This window comes from Bos taurus, chromosome 9, assembly GCF_002263795.3.
Source record: "Bos taurus isolate L1 Dominette 01449 registration number 42190680 breed Hereford chromosome 9, ARS-UCD2.0, whole genome shotgun sequence".
NCBI classification, from domain to species: domain Eukaryota; kingdom Metazoa; phylum Chordata; class Mammalia; order Artiodactyla; family Bovidae; genus Bos; species Bos taurus.
In genome coordinates this window covers 28494147-28514859 of record NC_037336.1, presented here as the reverse complement: position 1 = coordinate 28514859, position 20713 = coordinate 28494147, and the positions used below count along the sequence as shown (strand labels likewise).

General features: G+C 40.6%; 1 long non-coding RNA gene across 4 annotated transcripts in view; it reads right to left on the bottom strand.

Moving 5' to 3' along the window:
* Positions 1-1471: 1471 nt before the first annotated feature.
* The window catches only part of LOC101909028 (uncharacterized), a 42660-nt gene continuing 23418 nt past the window's right edge, over positions 1472-20713 (bottom strand). For 2 of the 4 annotated variants that reach the window (XR_009495981.1, XR_009495983.1), the window contains one exon: positions 16967-19493. This is a non-coding gene — a long non-coding RNA (uncharacterized lncRNA). Of the gene's footprint in view, positions 9265-16966; positions 19494-20713 lie in introns of those variants that run through there. The other 2 variants (XR_009495982.1, XR_003036296.2) reach the window with 2 other exon arrangements.

Genomic DNA, 20713 nt, shown 5'->3' with positions numbered 1-20713 from the left:
GAAGCCGTGAAGAGATACCCCACGCCCAAGGTAAGAGAAACCCAAGTAAGATGGTAGGTGTTGCGAGAGGGCATCAGAGGGCCCACACACTGAAACCATAATCACAGAAAACTAGTCAATCTAATCACACGGACCACAGCCTTGTCTAACTCAATGAAACTAAGTCATGCCGTGTGGGGCAACCCAAAATGGGTGGGTCATGGTGGAGAGGTCTGACAGCATGTGGTCCACTGGAGAAGGGAATGGCAAACCACTTCAGTATTCTTGCCTTGAGAACCCCATGAATAGTATGAAACGGCAAAATGATAGGATACTGAAAGAGGAACTCCCCAGGTCAGTAGGTGCCCAATATGCTACTGGAGATCAGCGGAGAAATAACTCCAGAAAGAATGAAGGGATGGAGCCAAAGCAAAAACAATACCTAGCTGTGGATGTGACTGGTGATAGAAGCAAGGTTCGATGCTGTAAAGAGCAATATTGCATAGGAACCTGGAATGTCAGGTCCACGAATCAAGGCAAATTGGAAGTGGTCAAACAGGAGATGGCAAGAGTGAACGTCGACATTCTAGGAATCAGCGAACTAAAATGGACTCAAGTAGGTGAATTTAACTCAGATGACCATTATATCTACTACTGTGGGCAAGAATTCCTGAGAAGAAATGGAGTAGCCATCCTAGTCAACAAAAGAGCCCGAAATGAAGTACTTGGATGGAATCTCTAAAATGACAGAATGATCTCTGTTCTTCTCCAAGGCAAACCATTCATCACAGTAATCCAAGTCTATGCCCCGACCACTAATGCTGAAGAAGCTGAACAGTTCTATGAAGACCTACAAGACCTTCTAGAACTAACACCCCAAAAAATGTCCTTTTCATTACAGGGGACAAGAATGTCAAGAAACACCTGGAGTAACAGGCAAATTTGGCCTTGGAGTACAGAATGAAGCAGGGCAAAGGCTAATAGAGTTTTGCCAAGAGAACTCACTGGTCATAGCAAACACCCTCTTCCAACAACACAAGAGAAGACTCTAAACATGGACACCACCAGATGGTCAACACCGAAATCAGATTGATTATATTCTTTTCAGCCCAAAATGGAGAAGCTCTATCAGATCAGATCAGTCCCTCAGTCGTGTCCGACTCTTTGTGATCCCACGAATCGCAGCACACTAGGCCTCCCTGTCCATCACCAACTCCCGGAGTTCACACAGACTCATGTCCATCGAGTCAGTGATGCCATCCAGCCATCTCATCCTCTGTCGTCCCCTTCTCCTCCTGCCCCTAATCCCTCCCAGCATCAGAGTCTTTTCCAATGAGTCAACTCTTTGCATGAGGTGGCCAAAGTATTGGAGTTTCAGCTTTAGCATCATTCCTTCCAAAGAAATCCAAGGGCTGATCTCCCTTAGAATGGACTGGTTGGATCTCCTTGCAGTCCAAGGGACTCTCAAGAGTCTTCTTCAACATCACAGTTCAAAAGCATCAATTCTTCAGCGCTCAGCCTTCTTCACAGTCCAACTCTCACATCCATACATGACCACAGGAAAAACCATAGCCTTGACTACACGAACCTTTGTTGGCAAAGTAATGTCTCTGCTTTTGAATATGCTATCTAGGTTGGTCATAACTTTCCTTCCAAGGAGTAAGAGTCTTTTAATTTCATGGCTGCAGTCACCATCTGCAGTGATTTTGGAGCCCAGAAAATAAAGTTTGACACTGTTTCCACGGTTTCCCCATCTATTTCCCATGAAGTCATGGGACCGGATGCCATGATCTTCGTTTTCTGAATGTTGAGCTTTCAGCCAACTTTTTCACTCTCCTCTTTCACCTTCATCAAGAGGCTTTTGAGTTCCTCTTCACTTTCTGCCATAAGGGTGGTGTCATCTGCGTATCTGAGGTGATTGATATTTCTCCCTGCAATCTTGATTCCAGCTTGTGCTTCTTCCAGTCCAGCGTTTCTCATGATGTACTCTGCATATAAGTTAAATAAACAGGGTGATAATATACAGCCTTGACGTACTCTTTTTCCTATTTGGAACCAGTCTGTTGTTCCATGTCCAGTTCTAACTGTTGTTTCCTGACCTGCATACAGGTTTCTCAAGAGGCAGGTCAGGTGGTCTGGTATTCCTATCTCTTTCAGAATTTTCCACAGTTTATTGTGATCCACACAGTCAAAGGCTTTGGCATAGTCAATAAAGCAGAAATAGATGTGTTTCTGGAACTCTCTTGCTTTTTTGATGATCCAGCAGATGTTGGCAATTTGATCTCTGGTTCCTCTGCCTTTTCTAAAACCAGCTTGAACATCAGGAAGTTCACGGTTCACATATTGCTGAAGCCTGGCTTGAAGAATTTTAACAGTCAGCAAAAAGAAGACTGTGAGCTGACTGGGGCTCAGATCATGAACTCCTTTTTGCCAAATTCAGACTTAAATTGAAGAAAGTAGGGAAAACCACTAGACCATTTAGGTATGACCTAAATCCAATCCCTTATGATTATACAGTGGAAGTGAGAAATAGATTGAAGGGACTAGATCTGATAGACAAGTGTGCCTGATGTACTCTGGATGGAGATTCGTGACATTGTACAGGAGATGGATCAAGACTATCCCCATGGAAAAGAAATGCAAAAAAGCAAAATGGCTGTCTGAGGAGGCCTTACAAATAGCTGTGAAAAGAAGAGAAGTGAAAAGCAAAAGAGAAAAGGAAAGATATACCCATTTGAATGCAGAGTTCCAAAGAGTAGCAAGGAGAGATAAGAAAGCCTTCCTCAGTGATCAGTACAAAGAAATAGAGGGAAACAACAGAATGGGAAACACTAGAGATCTCTTCAAGAAAATTAGAGATACCAAGGGAACAGTTCATGCAAAGATGGGCTCGATAAAGGACAGAAATGGTAGGGACCTGACAGAAGCAGAAGAAGACCTAAAGAAGCAGAAGAGGTGGTAAGAACACACAGAAGAACTATAAAAAAAAGATCTTCAAGACCCAGATAATCACAATGGTGTGATCAACAACCTGGAGCCAGACATCCTGGAATGCAAAGTCAAGTGGGCCTTAGGAAGCATCACTATGAACAAAGCTAGTGGAGGTGATGGAATTCCAGTTGAGCTATTTCAAATCGTAAAAGATGATGCTGTGAAAGTGCTGCATTCAATATGCCAGCAAATTTGGAAAACTCAGCAGTGTTCACAGGACTGGAAAAGGTCGGTTTTCATTCCAATCTCAAAGAAAGGCAATGCCGAAGAACGCTCAAACTACTGCAGAATTGCAATCATCTCACACACTAGTAAAGTAACGTCAAAATTCTCCAAGCCAGGCTTTAACATATGTGAACCGTGAACTTCCAGATGTTCAAACTGGATTTAGAAAAGACAGAGGAACCAGAGATCAAATTGCCAACATCCGTTGTATCATCGAAAAGCAAGACAGTTTCAGAAAAACATCTATTTTGCTTTATTGACTATGCCAAAACCTTTGACTGTGTGGATCACAATAACCTGTGGAAAATTCTTCGAGAGATGGGAATACCAGACCACCTGACCTGCCTCTTGAGGAATTTGTATGCAGGTCAGGAAGCAACAGTTAGAACTGAACATGAAACAACAGACTGGTTCCAAATAGGAAATGGAGTACGTCAAGGCTGTATATTATCACCCTGTTTATTTAACTTTTATGCAGAGTACATCATGAGAAATGCTGGGCTGGATGAAGCACAAGCTGGAGTCACAATTGCCGGGGGAAATATCAATAACCTCAGATATGTAGATGACACCACCTTTAGGGCAGAAAGCGAAGAACTAAAGAGCCTCTTGATGAAAGTGAAAGAGGAGAGTAAAAAGGTTGGCTTTAAACTCAACATTCAGAAAACGAAGATCATGGCATCTTGTCCCAACACTTCATGGCAAATAGATGGGAAACAATGGAAACAGTGGCAGACTTTATTTTGGGGGGCTCCAAAATCACTGCAATGGTGACTGCAGCCATGAAATTAAAAGACTCTTGCTCCTTGGAAGAAAAGTTATGACCAACCTAGACAGCATATTAGAAAGCAGAGACATTACTTTGCTGACAAAGATCCATCTAGTCAAATCTATGGTTTTTCCAGTAGTCATGTATGGATGTGAGAGTTGGACTATAAAGAAAGAATTAATGCCTTTGAACTGTGGTGTTGGAGAAGACCCTTGAGAGTCGGTTGGACTGCAAGGAGATCCAACCTGTCAATCCTAAAGGAAATCAGTCCTGAATGAATACTTATTGGAAGGACTGATGCTGAAGCTGAAACTCCAATACTTTGGCCACCTGATGGGAAGAACTGACTCATTTGAAAAGTTCCTGATGCTGGGAAAGATTGAAGGCAGGAGGAGAAGGGGATGGCAGAGGATGAGATGGTTGGATGGCATCGCTGACTCCATGGACATGAAGGTGAAAGTGAACTCGCTCAGTTGTGTCCGACTCTTTGCGATCCCGTGGACTGTAGCCCACCAGGATCCTCCGTCCATGGGATTTTCCAGGCAAGAATAGTGGAGTGGGTTGCCATTTCCTTCTCCAGGGGATCTTCCCAACCCAGGGATCGAACCTGCTTCTCCCGCATTGAAGGCAGACGCTTTAACCGCTAAGCTACCAGGGAAGCCTGACCTGACCTGAACTGATTTTCATTTTGGGAAATTACTCAAAATCGACACTAGGTGGAGCCAGCATCACATTTCTCACTTTTTTTTAAAAGTCCGATTTAATCAGGTTTCCGGTTTGTTGTTTTGTTTTTACCAATTCTGCTACTTACATTGGTCAGGAATATTGCAAAAACAAAACAACAGCAGCAAGCAAAACCCACAGTATTTTAAGCACGATTTTTTCCTGAGAATTTAGATTGGAAATCATAAGTGTGCTAATGTCTGATTGTTTAGATTGGAGGCAGGAGGAGAACGGGAGGACAGAGGATGAGATAGTTGGATGGCATCACCGACTCAAGGGACATGAATTTGGGCAAACTCTGGGAGATAGTGAAGGACAGCGAAGCCTGGCCTGCTGCAGTCCATGGGGTCCCAAAGAATCGGACACAACTAAGCCACTGAACAACAAATGCTCTTAGATACCAAAAGAGGGTGCTCTAATATATTTTAAGAATGCGCTTCTTAGGAATAAAAAAGTCACAGCTTTTTCTTTTATACAACAAAAAAATTCTTTCTGTCTAACAGGGTTGACTGGATTTCTTTCTTTTTGAAATCTACGATAGCTATGCACAAATGCTTTATTCATTACAATAAAATTAAAACCAGTTCTCAGTTCTCTACAATCTTAGATTAAAAATGGACCTTTTTTTTTTTTGAGTTAAAAGCATTGTTTTCAGTCGTGACTTTGAAAAGCTTCTGGCGGTAAATGGTATATGAATGTGTGGTTTCATTCTTGATTTAATTCGAGATATCTTTTATCACTTAACAACTTCCCCCTCCACTTAGGAGAAAAGTGGGTCTCATGAAAACCGAATGAGAGTTAACCAAGTGATTATTCCTGGTCTTCCAAGGGCAGGGAGGGAAATAGGGGGAGCTTCCTCCACAAATCCTGCTTTATGTTGTGTGGGAAAGTTGGGTACACAAAGAAGATGCTAGTCAAATGTCTTGACAAGGAACCTGCTGAGGTAAGAGGCTTAACACAGAGCTTTTCGATGCCTCTGGAGTGCTTTCACTGGACACAAAGTTCCCACTCAGTGATGGTGTAAGGGGTGCAGAGGGAAAGATACTGCAAAAACAGCTAACACGGAATATACATTAAAGACTTGTTTAGTTGCTAAGTCCTGTCCGACTCTTTTGCCACACCTTGGACATAGCCCACAAGGCTCCTCTGTCCATGGCATTTCCCAGGCAAGAATCCAGGAGTGGGTTGCCATTTCCTTCTCCAAGGGATCTTCCCCACCCAGGGATTGAACCTGTGTCTCCTGCATTGCAGATGGATTCTTTACTGCTGAGCCACCAGGGAAGCCCCTGCTGCTGCTAAGTCGATTCAGTCGTGTCCAACTCTGTGTGATCCCATAGACGGCAGCTCACCAGGCTCCCCTGTCCCTGGGATTCTCCAGGCAAGAACACTGGAGTGGGTTGCCATTTCCTTCTCCAATGCATGAAAGTGAAAAGTGAAAGTGAAGTCGCTCAGTGGTGTCTGACTCTTAGCGACCCCATGGACTGCAGCCTACCAGGCTCCTCCGTCCATGGGATTTTCCAGGCAAGAGTACTGGAGTGGGGTGCCATTACCTTCTCCAAGGGAAGCCCCTACTGGTAATTAAATGAATGATCCCCTTCTTCTTGTGAGAATGCCTGCTTCCCTGCAGAATGGATGCTTAGGTGTTTGGCCAGGAGATGGTGTGGGGAGGGGTGTGAGGAGGGCAAATTATTCCATCAGAGGTTGTAGGCCCAGGAAAAATAGTTACTTTGTTGTTGTTTAGTCACTAAATTGTGTCCCATTCTTTTGCAACTCCATGGACTGTAGACCCCTAGGCTCCTCTGTGCATGGAATTTTTCAGGCAAGAATACTGGAGTGGGTTGCCACGCCTTCCTCCAGGGGATCTTCCCCACCAGGGATGGAACTCACGTCTCCTGCATCGCAGGCAGATTCTTTACCACTGAGCCACCTGGGAAGCCAAACGGGAAATGGGTGACAACTAACCCAAACTAGCCAACTTGGTCCAAAAAACTCCATGTCAGAGAACAAATCTAGATGCTGCAAGAAAGTTCAGTCCATAGCAAGGCCATTTCAGCCTTCACACCTCCCCTCCCAGTGCTGGTGATGCGTTTCTTGCATATCTAATTTATCTTAGCTGGTAACTTGCTAACAGAAAAAGCAATTTCTCCTCTTTCCCCTTTCTCTTTGTTTTTTCGGTATTAAGAAATTTCATTTCAAATGCCCTCAGTCTTCAGAGAAAGCAGGCGGATGTGGAAATTAGAGTCTGAATCACTGTTGTCTATGTTACTAAGTCTGCATTTTAATTAGTTGGGGAGACAGCCATGCTCTGGCAGCAAAAGTGAGTAGAATTTCTAGCTTCACGAAAGGCCTATGTGGATTTTCTAAAGAGGAACAAAACAGTAACCAGATGGTATTTAGTTAATAGGCCGACTTTAAAGGCAAGTATTTGTTTTGAACTCTTTCCTAAGGGAGAGAAAGTTAGCTAATTAATAGAAGAAAAGAGATAAGAGAAAAGCCAGAGGAGAAGAAATACTAAAAATAATGAATAAAGAGAAATGTGAGGAGAAATGGATATTGGAAAATAAGGGGAACAAACTAAGCAGCTCTAGAAAAATAGAAAATTAGAAAAGATATGTTACTGCAGATTGTTCACCACATGGTTGCCTAGGAGACTTAAGAATGGTTCTCTCTCTACTGAGTAATTATTGAAGGACATAGTGAATTTAGAGTCTTTTGGCTCTACCCGTATCAAATGGAAAGCAAACACATTTCAGGCGTTTTAGTCATGAGCACCATCTTTTCTATATTATGCTTTTCTCCAGACAGAAATGGTTGATTTCAACAATTTTGGAAGATAATAGAAGAGCAGTGAGATCAAAACACAGGCATGGTGAAATATTTGAGAAAACAGATTAGTCCAGGACGGCACATTAGTATGTGTGACATCAAGTAACAAACCGTGCAAAAAGTAAATTAGGAAGCAGCGCAGAGCCCATGTGGCCATGTGAGGTCATCTTTACAGTTTGCCAAGTATGCTGCTGAAAAGCATTTTTCCATGTAAAGAGCTTGGTGCACTTGAAGACTTCTAGTCTAGCGATTAAAATAAATCACATTGCGAAGCCATGTTTCATCTTCCATTAACCTGCAGCTTCTACTATCACTGGCATAAAGAGCAAACATTACACAGTGCTTTACTGCTCCTGTGTGAATTTGTCTTTCCTATAGCTTACCCTATTTTCCAGAAAATATTAATATTGCATTGTTATATAATGTAAACCCCTTTCTGCAAAGCTGTCCTCATGTATTTTGGGGGCTGAATACTTGGTTTTGTATATGTGTGGGGTGTGTGTATATGTGGTGTGTGTGTGTGTGTGTGTGTGTGTGTGTGTGTGGAGTACTGTGGGAAGGGACGGGGGCAAAAGGAGTGATAGGGATTGTCTTTCATGATGACTCAGGCCATCTCTTTTTGCTTAACAAAAACAGGACTCAAGAGTGTAAGAATTTTTGTTATTGTTTGGAAATACAACTTGGTTGTGTCATCTTTTTCCTTCACATGAATACAAGTTATCTATAAGGGAAACTTCCAAAATCACAACCTATTGTATGGGATAGAATGAATTCTAAATCATAAATATTTATGCTTCAGTTCAGTTCAGTCGCTCAGTCATGTCCGACTCTTTGTGACCCATGGACTGCAGCACACCAGGCTTCCCTATCTGTCACCAACTCCCAGAGCTTGCTCAAATTGATGTCCATCGAGTTGGTGATGCCATCCAACCATCTCACCGTCTGTTGTCCCCTTCTCCTCTTGCCTTCAATCTTTCCCAGCATCAGGGTCTCTTCCAATGAGTCAGCTCTTTGCATCAGGTGGCCAAAGTGTTGGAGCTTTAGCATCAATCCTTCCAATGAATATTTAGGACTGATTTTCTTTAGGATTGATTGGTTTGATATCCTTGCAGTCTTCTCCGACACCACAGTTCAAAAGCATCAATTCTTTCGTGCTCAGCTTTCTTTATGGTCCAACATGCATACATGACTACTGGAAAAACCATAGATTTGACTAGATGGATCTTTGTCAGCAAAGTAATGTCTCTGCTTTTTAAAATGCTGTCTAGGTTTGTCATAAATATTTATGCTTATAGACAACAAATTGGAAAAGTTTAGCATAAAGCAAAAAAAAAAAATTACCTATTGCTTTTGGCAAATGTCTGGATTTCCTCCTCAGAATTCATTTTGTCAATTATTTATTCCTCCTTACTTTCGTGTAGCATGGAAAAAAGTAAATCTAAGAAGTTCACAGCAGGACTAGAAACAAAGCAGATGTAATACTCAAACTTTGGTCACCTAGTTGGATCAAATGAAAGTGAAAGTGAAAGTAGTCGTTTAGTTGTGTCTGACCGTCTGTGCCCCCATGGAGTGTAGCACACCAGGCTCCTCTGTCCATGGGATTCTCCAGGCAAGGATACTGGAGTAGGTTGTCATGTCCTCCTCCAGGGGATCTTCCTGACCCAGGGATTGAGCCTGGGTCTCCCACATTGCAGGCAGATTCTCTACCATCTGAGCTAGCAGGGAAGCCTTGGATCAAAGTCAAGATTTTTCTAAAATAGAAATGAGGGAGAGAAAGCCAAGAAAATCATGGTAGCTTTTTGCTTTAATGGTATTTGTTTTCCTGGATCCAGGTAGAAAACAGAAAATGAGAGGGAAAATCAGATTATATATATAACATCTCTGCATATTTTATAACATTTGAACACAGTGCCTATGTTTGTGTATATATACTTTTTAAAGGTCATTTTGTTTTAGTTGAGCAGGATAGCCACACATTTTAATTATCAGTAAGTCTTGTGTTCTCAGTCTCTCGGTCATGTCCGACTTTGCGACCCCGTGGACTGTAGCCCGCCAGGCTCCTCTGTCCATGGGATTCTCCAGGCAAGAATACTGGAATGGGTTGCCATTTCCTTCTCCAGGGGATTTTCCCCACCCAGGTATTGAACCCAAGCCTCATGTCTCCTGCATTGGCAGGTGGATTCTTTACCACTAGCGCCACCTGGGAAGCCCCCTTTTTCTTCTAGAAATCCTTATTTCCTTTAAAGCAGTGAAAAGACTTAAATCTTGATGTCTAATATACTGTCAAAAGACATTTTAATGTAATCACATTACTATTTTTCAGTTTCTCTTCAGTAATGAACTAAATCAACTTTATTGTTGGTATTATGTCATTGGTTAGGCAATGATTATCAAGATTTTAAAATTTAATGATGCATTATTCTAAATTTGTTTGTTTGTAGTCAAGCACATTTCAAAATTTAAAGGAAAAAAGCTGTATTCAATCTTATATCAATTTTAATACTTAATTAAATTTAATTAATATTTAAATTAAAATACCTAATAATTAAAATAAAATACTTAATCAAAATCTTAATCAATTGTAATATTTCTTATATATGGGCTAATGCTCACAGAGATTGGTAAATTAAAATGGATTTTCCCAAGTATTCCATTTTTTAATTTTTCATAAAGATTATTTTTCATGAAGATTGCTATTTCTTTAAATATCTACTATATTTCTTAAAATAAGATAATTGGAATACTGCTACTTGTCTCACAAGTTCAGGATTTTGAGTTCTCTGGAAAGTGTGAACCAATAAGAAGGTGCTGGCAGCAGAGATATAGGTTCTGAAATGGTGACTTTTGGAAATTCCCTGATGGTTAAGTGGTTAGGACTCTCTGCTTGTAGTGTGGGGGCATGAGTTCAATCCCTGGCTGAGGAACTAAGATCTACAAACCTGTAGTACAGCCAAAAAGAAAAAAGTGAAATGGTGACTTTCTTCTTCATGTCATGCGATGTCATTCATCCCTTGTACCTTCACTATTTTCAAACCTCTAATGAACTCTTAAATGTCTATTATTTGAGGATACTAAACCAATTAACCTTTGCTTCACAGGTAACTCACTACTACTAACTAGCTGGGAGAGTGTCTGTCATGCACACTTTTTATGATGTTGCGATTTGCATCACTCATACCACCCCTGAGGACAGACCTCCTCCACCTGCTGTTTGCCGTGTCTAGGTAGTATCTAGACTCACCTGTTATATGACCCATACTTAATCATCTTAACTGTGATTTAATAAGATTAACGAAGGATTAAGATTAAGATTAACAAAGTATTCATCAGTGTCTGCAAGATGCAGACAGTCTGAATTTAAGCAAAAATAACTTATTGATTCATATAACTGTGAGTCCAGAAGTGTAGCCAACCTGTTAAAATGTGGGTCCAGAGCCTTCAGTAATGCTGTTGGGCTCTGACTACACTTCTGGCTCTCTGTGTGTGTTTGGTTTATTCTCAGTTGTAGCTAGGAGCTCAAGCAAGTCAAAGGGCTCTGACCCTCTCTTTAGGTGTTACTTGCTTTTGGCTGACTGATTTTCCATTCTAGGACCAGACATGTGACTGGTAAGATGGCCATTGATGATCCCACACTCCTGACTCCTAGCTTAAACATTCCTCAGGGGAAAGAGACTGCTGTTTCTCAACAGGTCCAGTGAATAATTTCTGGGATACTTTGGTCCATCCGACCTGAGACATGTTCCATACTGAACCTTTTAGCTATAGAGAGAGGGTACTTGGACTGGCCATGACTGACTCTTGTTTTCTCCACTGTGGCAAGGAAGAGAGGGTCAGCCCCATCTGAACTCTGCAAAATTCAACTGAAGAATAATTTGGTACCTACACTGGGGAGCAAATCAACAAAAAGGCAAATACCTTATTTTCTTAAATTTTAAAAATAATTTATGATACTGCTCACATTTGTTAAAGAACATATAACCATGGTGATAAAGTCGAAGGTAAATGATGGTTAATTTTTTCTCTACATCTGTGTATGTGTGAACATTTTTGTGTTAGTTAGGGAAAAGAAATACATCTCTGTTTCTGGGGATCTGGTGCTCCCAGATGGGGTAGTATGACTTGTCACCCTACATATTTCCTCTCATGGAGTAACATGACTTGTAACCTTCAATATTAGCTCACATGACTAACATCATACAACCTCCTTATACATCCTTTCTTCTAGCCCATAATCTTGAAACTAAAGTCAACTATGCTTAATTGCCATGAATGTTTGTGGGCTATTTCCTTGTTATGGTCAAATAATGGTTTGAGTACAGTGAAGATTAAAGCAGGAAAATCACTGAGCTAAGATAAAAGACATAATTAACTTGCATCCTTTCTCACAAGCAATAAGAATGCAGTGGAGTCTTGAATTACAATTTTCCATAATACCAGACATTTTGATTCTTGCTTCTTTTCATATTTCAATTTGAGTTTTCAGTATTAATCATCAATTATAGCATTCACAGCAGTTGCACATGATGGCAGAGGAACATTTTAGAGTATTAAGTGATTTATATTACTTGTAGATGTCATGCAAATTGCGAAACCAGTTCAACTAGATAAAACTTGAATGCTAGAATTATGAGTGGTTTTAAATGTATTAACATATATCATGAGAATTATATAAATTTTAATAATTAAATAAAATTGCATGCATGCATGTTAAGTCACTTCACTTGTGTCTGACTCTATGCGACCCTATGGACTATAGCCCACCAGCTGTCCATGGGAGTCTCCAGGCCAAGAATATTGGAATGGGTTGCCATTTCCTTCTCCAGGGGAGAGCTTCCCAATCCAGGGATGGAACCTGGGTCTCTTACATCTCCTGCATTGGCAAGCAAGTTCTTTACCACTAGCACCAAATGGGAAGTCCAAATGATATTAGTATTCATTAATTTTAATAAGTTTAATATTCATTAATTTTAAATTTTATTTGCTTTATAATTTTAATAGGTTATATTGGATGTTTCAGAAGGAAAGTTCTTTGAAAACATAGAAATACTTTTAATTTTATTTTTTTGCATTGATTTTAATTTCCTTTTTTTTTTTTGCCTTGGATATGTTTGCAATCCAATAGAGTTCTATGAAATTAGGGTGTTAGAACTACTGGAATCTACAGAAACATGGTGGTATCTTAAAAAAATTTTTTTTTAAATTTTATTGAAGTATAGTCAACTTATCATATTGTCTTAATTTCTGCTATACAGCAAAGTGATTCAGTTACACATGTAAATTCTTTTTCATATTATTTTCCATGGTAATTTTTCATAGACTATTGAATATACTTCCCTTTGCTATACAGTAGGACCTTGTTTTTATGTAATTTTGCTTTACTTTTAAAAAAGTATATTCTATCTTTGTACACTTTGAATATAAGTACACACTGTCTTTTAATCATCTAGAATAACTGCTGCCAATAGAACATAAAATAAGTGAAAAATCTTGTTAATTGCAATACAGTTATTTTGTTTAAATGAAGATAAGACAATTCATTTTGAATAATTGTATAATTTATGAATTTTGCTTTTCATTATTAGTCATCCATCCATTGAGATAGCTCATTAACAGTGCAATCAGATGTGCAGTAACAAAAATTCTTTTGTCTTCATTATTTTGCTAATTTTCATCCTTATGAACTCATATAGTAACATATGTCTTTGGATTATGAAGGTATACTTGTCAGGGCAGGGAGTCATTGTGAAGATGTATCTGTCAAGGCAGGGAGACAGGACCTATATTTAGTGCATGGGAGCCTCCATCTTTCCTCTTCCTCTGGGATCCAGTAATGTTAAAGTCAGGATGGACAGAGAAGACAAGAAACTTGGTCTAAACCTGGATGTCATAAAAAGAATTTAAGGTGTTGTTAAGAGCAGCATTGGAATGACAGAAGGCCCATGAAAAGAGAAACATGAAGTCAGGAGGTAGCTGATAAATGAGATAATGAGGAGAAGTTGAAAGACTAGGTTTATGCTGTGGAGTTTTTCCTGTCCTTCAGGATTGCTTAAATTACTCTGAGTTTTTCTGCGTTTTAGTGCTAAATATGCTGTTACTTTGTTGCTCAGTTATCTGTTATACACATCATCTCATTAAAAGTTCACACTGGGCATCCATGTAGTGAGTTTAAATCTTTGTGTGGGGACGTCTCTGCTGGTCCAGTGGCTAAGACTGAACTCCCGACGCAGGGACCCTGGGTTCGATCTCTGATAGGGAAGCTAGATCCTGCATGTCACGTCTAAGAACTTGCATGCTATTACTAGAAGATTCCACACACAGAAACAAAGGCCTGGCACAGCCAAATAAACCAATAAAAATATTTTTAAAACTCTTGGTGTGAAAATTTAGTTATATTTATACACACATAAACGCACATGAATATATATGTCCTTAAATATTTTCTTTGATCATAGACTAGAAGAGATCATGAAACTGATGTCAGTAATTTCTACTTAATCTAAATTAATTCAGGATTTTTATTCTTAAACTCTGTGTGTCTGTAAAACAGGTTTTATAGCAGCACCTACATCATAGGGTTGTTGTGAGAATTAAATACGTTAATATATGTAAGCTGGGGCCTCTCTGGTAGCTCAGTCGGTAAAGAATCTGCCTGCAATGCAGGAGAGCTGGGTTCAATTCCTGGGTTGGGAAGATCCCCGGGAGAAGGGAATGGCTACCTACTTCATGTAGATGTGTTAATATAGGTAAACTACATCAAATAGTGCTTGGCCTATAGAAAGCCCTATAGTAAAAATAACTATTAATACAATAGAAAACTATAATAATAATAGCTTGCTACTATTATTACTACCTCTGCCCTCATCCTTGCTGTTGATCCCAAGTGGTGACGGGTCATAGGGGACAAGGGAGGTGGCCATGCATTTTGTCCTTGGTTTTCACCATCTGTGCTTGCTTGCTGGCATCTTTGCTGAGAAGTCTTGTTCCTTTAAAGTTACTCAGGTTACTGCCCCATCCTGTCTACAGGCTTTTCTGGTTTCCCTTCACACTTAGCTATTTTTTTGCACCTCTTTTCAGCACATTTAGCTCAGGAAGGTTCTGTATCAGACATGTGTTAGATAATGCAAACGGCCACTTTTATTTAATGCTCAGGGATGCTGGAAGGTAAGAAGGGAACTCAACAAAGCTTCTGCCTCCTCTCACTCCATCTAAGAATCAAGGCACAGACTCTTCATCTCTCAGGTCCCTCCAACCATATAGTCGAAGATTTCTGTCCTGTGTTCCATCTCAGAACTCAGCTCGGGAAAGAAAGGCGGTGGAGGACTCTGGGCCTTAGCAGGGACTCGCAAGCTCCCAAGCTCTCTGGTTTCCTGCTCGTCTTCCTTCTTTCTCTTCTCCCAGCCTTTTCCCCAGCCCAGGTATTTCCTGATCATCTTCCTTCTTTCTCTTCTCCCATCCTTTTCCCCAGCCCAGGTAGTCTTAACTTCCTTTGGACCTTCTGAGATCTGAGCTGGAGGGCTGGCTCTTATTTCATCAGGCTTTCCTCGAGACCCGTTGTAATGCCCTTGGGTCCCTGTACCCAAATGTTCTGACTTCTGTATCTGAAAATCCACTGCCCCTCCCCAGTTTGCCACCCTGATATCCTCCCCCTCCTTTTCTCTGTGGGCACAGCTCCTCCCCAGAGGCTTAGCTGACTAGCAAAGTAATTTAATAATGTGATTCTAGAAGGCAAAGGACCAAAAACAAAGAATCAATGATTTACATTGCAAAATATATCTTGTCTGTATAAGTCTTTGTGTTCTGGGAAAAACCTGACTTTTCCTGGAGGTACGATTGTCCTTGCTGGCAGTCTCCAAAAGAGCGAGGACCAGTTTCCTATAGAGAATCTATTTCACAAGAACAGTAACTTCTTCATCACACAATACAGCCTGTGCTTCTCTGGGCGACATTTCCTCCCCTAACTCCAGGGTTAAGCCTAAGTAAGTGAGAATCACAGGCAACACCCTTGAGTAGAATTGTCAGGCATTTTAAAGGACTTTTCCTCTTTCAAGTGCTGGCCTAAACTTCTGCCATCCTTTCTTGCTCTTCTCCGGGGACATTGGCCATAATACAGGTTGAAGCTGTTCTTCAAAAATAAGCTCCGGGGACTTCGTTGATGGTCCAGTGGCTAACACTGCCCCCTCCCAATGCAGGGAGCACAGGTTCGACCCCTGGTCAGGGAACTAGATTGCACATGCGGCAACTAAGAGTTTGCATGCCACAAAAAAAGATTCCACAAGCTGCAATGAAGATATGAAAGTTGCTCAGGCTTGTCCGACTCTTTGCGACCCCATGGCCTATATAGTCCATGGAATTCTCCAGGCCTGAATACTGGAGTGGGTAGCCTTTTCCTTCTCCAGGGGATCTTCCCAACCCAGGGATCGAACCCAGGTCTCCTGCATTGCAGGTGGATTCTTAACCAGCTGAGCCACAAAGGAAGCCCAAGAATACTGGAGTGGGTAGCCTATCCCTTCTCCAGGGGATCTTCCTGACCCAGGAATTGAACCAGGGTCTCCTGTAATGCAGGCAGATTCTTTACCAACTGAGCTATCAGGGAGGCCATGGCATAGCCAAATATATATATATATATATATGTATATATACACACACACACATAGAATAAGCTCTGGTGAAAGCTCTTGCATAAAAGGTAAAGAGTTGGCTTTGCTTAGAGACCTGGTGCCTTGTATCCTTTGTCTAAGCTTCTGACACCTTTGAAAGGGCACACTATTAACAATTATGCCAGGACAGAAGGCATGAATTGGAATAGTTTTGCCCAACAGACCAAACTTCATGGCTCTTAGAGTTTACCGACAACAAACAAAGCCCTAGCCATATCTATTCCCCCCTCATGGTGATGGCCTAGTCTTTTGCCATCAACAGTTCGAGAAAACATAGGCTAAACTTTGGCTGCACAGAGTCAGGGGCCTCTCTATATTTGTTGAGTCCACCTAAGCCTGCACGGTCCCTGTTGTTTTAGCCATGGTCTCTTTTTAGGGGTCTTGGCTAAGAACAAAATGCTATTTTCACAAAGGCAAAGAAAGAGAAAAACGCTTTCTTCAGATGTCACGTTTAACAGCTATCTGAAATAATCTCTCTACAGGAATAAGTGGTTGTCTCTGATTTTACCAGAGAGTCTAAAGCCTTCTTCCAAAGTACGATCTGTGGCCTGGCTGCTACTTGATGACAGCTCTGCAAGGTGACTTGCTAGGTGTTTGTACACAGCTTTGAAAAGAAATTCAGAGCCTAAAGAATGGGCTCTAACTAAAATTTTCACTCCTTCCTAGGTGTTCTCCAGGGATTCAGAGAATTGAATCTCTGTGGCAGTTTAGAAGGCTCTGTTGACATCTGTTTCCTTCCTGATATAGCTTCTCCTGCATCTACCCAGAAAATGCAAAGCATTCAGTAGTCTGCTCACACTCAGTTGCATCACTGTCCAGCAGTTTATCTGAAATTGGCGTTGACTTCGGAGTCTGCCAGTTCTCTCCCATCTGTCACCTCAAGATGATATGGTTCCGTGGTGATTTGCATTTATTATAGACAGGCTTCTTCTATAGTAGGTAGCATTTTATTCCACAAGACCCTGTTGCATAAGAAATGCAATTTTATTTTTTATAGTCAAATTTGGTTTCAAATAGAAGTTCCACAAAGTGATTTTTACCTAATCTGTCAATTCTAGATAATTTCATCTCATTTAAACTTCTCGGCTGATGAATGTATTGTATTTCATAGAAGACTACCAGGCCAGTATTTCCTCTTTTTCTCAAATCAGATCTACAAGTTTTCTGCGTCCAGCGCCCACATGCTGACCATCCCGCCTTGCACTTCGTTTCATTGGAAGAAATATCGCTACTCTTAAGGCAACTCCTTCACTGCCCTGTAGTTCTCAGACCCTTCTACCTCCTCACGGATTTATCTCTTGAAAGTATACCCTTTTTCTTAGTTTTACACGAGAACTTCAAATAATTCATAAGGTCAGACTCTTTCAACTCAAAAGTGTTAGCTTTCAAAACTTGCTTTTCGCCTGTCTCCTTCCCTGTTCTTCAGTGGTAATAAGAGGTGCCTCGAAGTCTGGTTGGAAAGAATAATGGGATAAAAGAGCATGACCAGGGTGAAAAACACCATGGCTAAACAGTACAAAATATATTACCCTATTGCACTTTGGTGTGTAATGTCACTTTGTACAAAGTTTTGTGCTTTGTACAATGTCAAACTTTGACTTTGCCCCTGGCAGGCTCTCTGGCAGGCTGCAGAGCCTCGAGACCACTGCTGCTCCCCGCCACTCCCACGTTTGACTATCACAGGTAATGGCACCTTCTCCGTGAAGGCTGTAATGAGGGTAGCCACTGACTGCCTCAAGGGACAATCATTAGTATAGCCTTACTGTCCCTGATGTACAAGCCTCTCTGGTCATCATTCCCTATGTACTGCACTATTTTCATTAGCGTGCATGTGTGTCAGCCGCTTCAGTCCTGTCGGACTCCTTGCGACCCCATGGACTGCAGCCCGCCAGGCTCCTCTGTCCATGGGGATTCTCCAGGCAAGAATACTGGAGTGGGTTGCCATGCCCTCCTCCAGTAACACTAGCATACCAACATGCTGTAATACCTGTCATTATCCAAAAAAACTGAGAAATTCCCTGGTGGTCCCGTGGTCGGACTCTGTATGTTTCCACTGCAGGGAATACAGGTTTATTCCCTGGTCTGGGAATTAAGATCCTGCATGCTGCTTGGTGCAGTCAGAAAATAAAGTTTGCATGACTTGACATAAACTTCCAGCCACTTCCCCAAATTATGAGTTCTTCTTGAAAAACTTTTCAAAAGGCTTCTCTATACTCACTCTTCCAGTTCTTCTCTTAGCTTTTCTGGAACCCATTCTCATCACTCCTATCAGAAATATCAATGGCCTCCATGTGACCCAATCTGAAGATCAGCTCTGTCTTCATCTCTCCCAATTTCTCATTTATATTTGACAAAATTAATCAGTCACTCCCCTTGAAATTCTTCTTCCTTTGCCTTCTGATACATAAAACTATCCTTGTTTGCCTCCCACCTCACTAGCCACTTTGTTTTAAGCTTCCTTGTCTGGAATCTTCTACTTTTCCTGATTTATTAACAGAAAGTCCTTAAGGCTCAGTCATTGAATTGCTTCTCTGTGCTGTCCACATTCACTCCTTGAAACTTAAGAGTTTGATGACCTAATCCAGTCCCATGACTTTAAAGATCAATTATGTGCTTTTGGTGGCTCCAAAATGTACATTTTATTGGAAAAATCTCTCTTCTGAGCTCTAGAATGCCATATTCAAAAGTCTGCTTGGTATCTGCCTTGGATACATAATAGACATCTTACACTTATCATTTCCAATGAGAAATGCTGATTTACCCCTTATAAACCACTTTTCCCCTAGATTTTTAAAATGCACTAAATGGAATTACAATTCAATAAGTTGCTCCAGTCAGAATCTTGTAATCTTTCTTGATGCTGCCCTTTCTCTCATGTGAGACAGGACAGGAAATCTCAGCAGGGTGAGTGTCACCATTGTCCAAAGAAGATGACTGAGGACTGGGTCCTGTGGTACCATCATGACAGCCACTTCCTTCCTGGGCCCTGGCGCTTTGTCCTTTCATCTGTCTTTGGATCTTAGATGAAACTTCATGGAGAAGGAGGAGGGGATCTTTGAACTGATCTGGAGAAAAATCTAAAATGTCTCAATAATCACAAATTTTACTAAGTTTGCAAAAAAGTGAGCACATAAAGTTTTCTTCTTTTAGGTCAAAATGGGAAGTAAGTTATTAGTCAAGTTCAGTTACAGAAGAACAAAGACATACATTATTACATACAGGTCTGGGCTGCAAATTCATACCCAGTACCCCTGAGGTTTCTCTTCTTTCCGGACAGGTTGCTCAAGGAGGCTACAGGAATCCCAGTGAGTCAGCAAGGTGATCTATAAAGGAGCCAGAAGAAAATATTAATGCCCTCATTCGTATTTAATTTTATGTAAAATTAGATCTAAATTAATCTTTACTAGACATATATGAATAGATAGATAGATTGGCATTAGTCCTTTACTGAGGCACGTATCAGTCACTTGTCATGCCACGTCCCGAGGAAGACTGCTTGACAGCGAGTCCCTCATTTTTCATCCCATTTCAGTTCCATGATATACTGTATTGTACATGGACCCAACCAAGAGAATTCATAAATCATGTTATCCAGTTTTATTTAAACTAAGCATTATGAAATGAGGCAAAAAGATTGAAAATATGTCTAAGAAAATGAAGATTTAAAACAATGCTAACAGCATACAATTTAACAGCAAAAAGTGAGTGCTGGTATGTGTTTCCTGACTCCTAGTGGAAGTTCTTATCAGTCACATTCTAGGGTATAAACTGGGAGCATATAAACAGTTTTAACAAAAAATGAAAAGAAAGTTCACAATTACAAGAAGACCACTTGAAATGTGCATTTATGGCCATTATTATTGAAAGTAATACTCAAACCTAAGTGTATATTTGGCCTTGAAATAGTAGTTAACAGTAATATGGAGTCATTTACAATTAGCAATATCATATATAAAAATATTATTTATTTTGTCTTCATCTCATTCTCTTCAGTTTATATTTTATATGAGTTATGCATGCTATGTTACCATGGTAGTTAAATGTATATAAGTTATGAATAAATAAATGCACAAATATGAGGTGGATAAACATTTTATCGATGAGATGCAAGATAAAAATTATTTAGAGATCATTGCTCATTAGGACAGCAATTAGCAGGGCTACTTCTAAATCTTATAGTGGAAATAGTAGAGCTACACAGTACTTCAAGAAATTTCTTAAAGAAACAAGGCCCTTTGTGACCAACATATATTTTGTTCTCTTCTTGAGTTTTTCTTTTGAAGAGTTATAAAGCAGGATCACTAGTGTCACAAACTCAAAACGAGTCCCACGCTCTCTCATTCATTAATTTATTCAAATGTACTCATTAAGTACCTCCTGTGTGTAAAGAAAGCCCAGAGGTTCCTCCTAAGAATTTCCAAATCAAGTTACAAGCGTTCTTGGCAACAATTCTCAATTGTATTTGGCTGCCTTCTTTCCCCGCAGGGTGTATGCCAACTATGCAAATCAATTACAGAAAGGCATTTGTCACTGCTCAAACTAA